The sequence below is a fragment of the Lactuca sativa genome, chromosome 5 (genome assembly GCF_002870075.4).
Source record: "Lactuca sativa cultivar Salinas chromosome 5, Lsat_Salinas_v11, whole genome shotgun sequence".
Taxonomy (NCBI): Eukaryota; Viridiplantae; Streptophyta; class Magnoliopsida; order Asterales; family Asteraceae; genus Lactuca; species Lactuca sativa.
In genome coordinates this window covers 79,647,045-79,653,044 of record NC_056627.2, presented here as the reverse complement: position 1 = coordinate 79,653,044, position 6,000 = coordinate 79,647,045, and positions in this window count along the sequence as shown.

Below are 6,000 nucleotides of genomic sequence, written 5' to 3'. Positions count from 1 at the left end.
AGATTCTAATGACGGTTGGTGACCTATTTTCTGAGTTGTCACATCCTCCCATCGTGAAAGAAACTTTTATCCCGACACTTCACTTGCAATTGAGATGATCTCAGCTAGTTCTAAAGTTCCTTAAATCTCTTGGGAAAAGATAGGAACATCACGTTGGTGTTCTTAAGAATAGTGAAAAGATCAATGCGATGGATATGAACTCATTGTTTGGTAATCTATGAAATTACAATGAGACCAAATCTCACTCTAAAGACGTCATAAGGACTCAAGCACATCAACGACTCAGATGTATCAAATCAAGGTAAATAGAGTGGCGAGGATATCATTAATGAACTAGTTGCCAGAGCTCTTGTAACACCCATAAATGTATCATATCGGAGTATCCCAGAAACAAAGTTATAAAAAGTGAGGATCTGTACGATCACGCATTTACCTTGCCACAATCCCCTGATGTACCTGAAACAATAAAATGAAACTGTAAGCCCGAAAGCTTAGTGAGTTCCCCCAAAATACTCATACCCACAACAATACACATATAATCATAAGCAACATACTATGGTTCAAGTCAACCATCGGGTTGGAATACCCCATGCCCTCAACCATCTGGTTGGAATGCCCACACACTACGAGTCCAATCATCCTCGAGATGGAATACTCACGGCCCACAACCTACAGGTTGGAATGCCCAGGTCTATTGGCCTCCACACAAAGCAGATAAGACTCAACCGCTAAAAAAACATAAGCACATATAACAGATAATTACATAACAGTATATAGACAATACTTGATCTAACGGATCATACCACATAGCACATAACACCATCCTTTCTACCATGATGTCGATCTAACAGATCATACCACATATCATATTGTGAGAACAAGATCGATACGCAGGGACAAGGTTTGAGAACTCAAACCTTAAATGAATGCTTAAGATCAATGTCTGCTTGCTAGGGATATTTCAAGTCTAGCCTGGAAAGACCAGTAAATTCTTAGATAGAACATTCAACAAATGATCAAGACATTAAATGAAGAATGAGATAGTAAATGATCAAGGTAAAGTTAAAAAATGAGAACAAGAAGAATGTTTGAATGAACTTAAAAAGTGAAATGAAAGATCCGTGTTTGACTTGAATTGAATGCTCCTTTAAATAGGAGTACATGTTACAGTGAATTAACTACAATGTTTACATAGGACCGAACAAAAGAAATATTTCTGACATTCTGATTGTCCAAATAAGATAATAGACTAAGTCCTATGAAACGTTACCTCAAAACAAGTACAAATACAATAAATACTTTAAGACAAAATAAGGATCTTCCGGATCAGCATTCATTTCGGATGTGAGAGTCACTCCGGAATGTCTTTAGTCTTCTCTTCTCCTTCATTTCAGGTCCGGACAATGTTCCGGACTACTCCTTCATTATTGACTCCAGAACACTTAATCTGGAATGTCTGAGCTTCAGAATGTGGCCTTGGGATTGCTAAAGGTTTACTTTCAGGTTCCAAAAATCTCCCCCAAAGTGAACTTAGCAATCCAGCAAGCTTAGTTCATTTCTTCCTATATCATGGTGTATGCTCGAAATAACCATTCTCGGACCTCTATCTACCATTCCAGCATATTCACGAACTTTGCCTTGACATGCTCCGGAGCATCGGACTTGGATGATCGGGATATGAACTTCTTCAGGGCCTTGGTCGGCACTAGATGTTTGTCAAGGACTCTGAACCAGTCCTTCTTGTTTGATTTTCTTGTGGTATAGACAAACCCTAGTACCGGTTCTTCAATAGGACCATCAGCAAGAAGTTCGGCTTTCGAAAGAACAAAGTCAATTTTGGCAACATATTGTTCCGTCCCATAGAGATGTGCAAGCTCATAATCACGTCTGCAAAATTCCGCAATGTAATCCTTCAAGAAGCTTAGAGTGGCGTGGTATGCTCCCATACTTATATCATCCTTCTGATTTTCTATGAAGTAGGCAACTAAAGTGAGGATGTTGTTTGGGTTCATAGATGGGAAGTCCGCATCAGTAACGGTCCGGGGAGTAGGCTTGTTCCAGAGGATGTGGAAACAAAAAAGGGGGAAGTTGAGCTTAAACTTCACTAGTATTTTTCTTCCGAAGCCTTCCACCTTGGTGATTCTTTTCCTTGACCAGACTTCCTTGAGAGGTTGAGCACGTTTGGAATAGAAGGTTTTGAGTCTCTCTCTCTCAGTCCGGATAATCACTTGCAGATCATCTGATGGGTGAAGCGGAGCAAACTTAATGTAAAATTTGCTGAAGGGAGAGAGAGGAAGATCCAATTGATCGGACTGATTAGAAGGGATGTCGTAGTACATGCAAGGAATTATTTCCTCAGCCTTGAGAATTCCTTCACGAAAAAGAGGAGAGACGCCTCGCATTGGATCTGGATTGTCTTTCAGGGCTTGGATCTGAATGCTGTCCTCTAGTGCCTTATCGATTTCTTCCTGCGTCCATCCAAATTTCTGCTTGAGGGGAGGTCCGGAATGAAGGGCTAGTTGTTCAGCAGTCATAGGCTTCTTTCCTTTGTCTTTTTGAAGAGCATCGACAACCATCTTCATGTTTTCGTCAATCATAAACTCCAGAGAGGGATTTAGAAGTGGTTCTTCCGGAATATCATCTGGGACCCGGAGAGGAGAGCCCTGATCGATTACACCGATTTTTGGTTCCGGAATGAGGGGATTTACTGAGGGAGTGGCTCGGAAGGCATATGCGGTGAGGAAGGATTTTGCTTTGGCCATTGGAACTGCTTCTTGAAAAGCATCTGGTAAAGAATTTGGCCAGGAGGTTGGGGACCAAATTCTCTTCTCTTCCCCAGAGAGAACCTTAGGAAATAGTTTCTTAGGAGCTTCAAGGCCTAGAACTCCATTTGTGATGTACTTATCTTCGTCACTGTCTTCTTCTTTAGCAGAAGAGTTTCCTAGAAGTTCGGACACAATTTCGGCATCATCATCGGAATTTAAGTCTTCATCTCGGAGTTTGAACTCTGAGGTAGGTTTCTGAGGTTTACTTGGTCCTTTTCCCCTTCTTGCATCGGGTGTTTTTGGACCCGGTGCAAGTATCATGGGATCCTTGAGCTCGTGAAATTTTGAGAAGACTTTTTGAAGGCCAGTGTTGAGCTGAAGAGTGAGGGTATCATATGCTTCGGATGTTGGGGCTTAAGCAGCAATGTGTTTGAACATGTCACCGAGGATTGATACCATCTCATCAAACTTCCGGTTCGAAACATCAACAATGTTCCTAGTTGAGAGAAGAAGTTTGATGAGGACTTGTTGAATTATTAAGTTCATTTCATCCTTCTGTTTGATCTCCTTCTCCAGCCGTTGAATTTATTTTCATGACGAATGCGGGTCTGCTTGATTAGATCGTTGGTAGCAGCCACCAAGTCGTCATGGACCTTCAGCATGAAAGTGATTGTATTGAGATAATTGTTTACCAAAATGTCATATTTGGAATCCACTTCTGCCATTGTTTGCTTGATTCGGAGAGAGATTAGCTGATCCAATTGAGCTTCTCTCTCAACAACAGATGGTCTGGAATGCTGAGAAATAGATTGAAGAATCGCATCAAGCTTGGAATCAAGTCCGGAGACCTTTTGATCCATCTTCGTGTTTAGCTCAGTGACAGAAGTTTCAACGGAGGCCACTTTTTGCATGGTGTCAGAGACACTCGTTTGAATCTCGAGGAGTGCAAAGGGGTCTATGTACCAGCAGAGGATTTGGAATCAGAATCCGAGTGGTTTGGAGGAGATTATGAGGAAACGTTTGTTGAAGGACCCGACTTTGTTGCTGCATCATCTTCTTGAAGTTTGGCATTTGAACCATCGTCTGGAGTGGTAGAAGATGAGGATCTGAAGTCATAGGCAGACTTGGATGCGGATGCCTTCAATTAGTAGTGTGCTGAAGTCATAAGATGCGCGTCCGGAAGGATTTTTGCATCTTCATCCAACATGATTTCTTCCCAGATCTCTTCTTCCGGATCTGTGTAGAAAACACTTTGATGTGAAGTGACGGGGGGCTGTTCCAAGGTGAGCTCGTTTATATCATCTGCGTTAGTAGGAGGTACATAGGGCAAGTTGCTCTGAATAGCCATGTTCCTCATGGCATTGAGTGTGGTGAGATCCGGACGTCTAGATGCGGCCCTGTTGACATAATCTTCCCAAAAATGGTCATTAGCACCTGGTCATCTTGTACTCCTTCCGGGTATCAGACCAGTTGTGGCTTCCGAAGTTAGAGGGACAACTCCTTCTCCGGAAAGCTTGGGGTCCGGAACAGGGGTTCCGAAGTGTATGCGTGTTGAAGAAACAATGGGATCATCAAATTTGACTCGTGAGTTTGTTCCAGGGGGCTACAAGGAACTATGTTCAACACCTGCATCACCCTTTTGGGAGGATGAGGGTGGATTATGTGGAGACTCCCTGTGAGTGTGTGCTTGTGGTTTTGAAACATCAAGGGGTGCCTCGGATGAGTGGGCAGGAGGGGTGTGCGGACGGCCAGAATCAGTTGGAATGTCATGGGTGCCTTCCTGTTGAGAGGAAGGACCGACTTTGGCTTTCTTTTTGGTTTTGGGTTTTGAGGGATAAGCCTTTTGCTTGGCTGGTTTCTTGACCTTAGGTCTGGACATAGCAGGTTTGGCCTCTTCCAAAATGGGCTCAACAGAGACAGGGGCAGGTTGTTTTGGGTTGAACACAACCGAAGTCTCAATATGATTTTTTAAATAAGGGGATTCAGAAGGAATGAGGTCCAACATATGGTCCGGAAGGCGTCTAACTGGACCAAAAGAGGATTGGTCTGGAATCCTATAGGCCTTAACTATTTTGAAAGATACACATACCTCCGGAGGAATGGAGTTCACCGGAAGTGGTTCGGAATGCTCCTTGAAGATTTGTTGGAGAGTTAGAGCCCAAAACCTAGGGCTTGAAATTTCGTTGTTCTTTCTTTTGACAACAAACTTGTAGAAGTACTGCCATAAAATCTCCAGAAGATCCATGGCGTTGTCGCGTCCGGAATAGATGCTGAAGACAACATTGAGCCAGTCCTTGTTCAAGGTATCAGTGCCTCCATGCTTGCCGGATAGTTCTTTGAGAATTAGGTGCATGAGAGCGGTCCAGAGTCCAGATACAATAGATTTCATGAAATCTTTCGCCTTGAAGTCTTGAGTGTAGCCAATGTAATTTAGGAACGTATGAAACTCTTTAGTTGTTGGTTCAACGACTTTGAAACCTTTTGCGTTGGATTTTATACTAATCGCCTTGAGGAAGGTCGATTTGTAGATGGGAATGATCATGTCGTCGATGATTGTGGTTTCTAAAGCACCATCCTTGAGTCTAATGTTGGTAAAAGCGCGATGAAGGTGATGAAGTGGTAGTGGTGATTCAGGGATTTTGGTAAGTGGAACAAAGAGGGGGTGGTTTGCAATAAACTCGATCATCACCCTGATCGATTCATCGTAGTCCAGTGGATTCAGGGAGAAAAGTTGGGTAGTGTCTCTCAGAAAGGGTTCTTGATCAGCAGATGAGGATGAACCCTTTGACCCTTTGGAAGATTTCTTCCTTGGAATTGATTTCTTTAGAGTAGCTGCAGTCTGAGATGGGTTCTGTGAAGACGCCATTGATGCAAGTGGATGATAGCTTGAAGAACACTAAGAACTAAGAGAGAAATAAGGGTTTAGATGTATTGAGTGCGTAAAGTTGTGAAAAGGGGGTTTGAAAGGTATTTGTAGGTGAGGTTAGCGGGTCGGGTCGGTGATTGTGATGATGTGGATCCGGACGAAAATTGGTCGCATTAAATGCTAAAGCGATTTATGGGAGCTGAGGTGACTGGGAGACGAGAGGTTGGGTAGAATGTAGCTCAAAATGGTAACCTCCAAACGGAAATTCGACGGTTTCTTATGGAAGCGTGCAAACGTGTACACGATAATCAAGGATGATAGGATAAGGATCTTTTTCAAAAGTAACCGTTGAGAGAAAAGGGTGTTTCA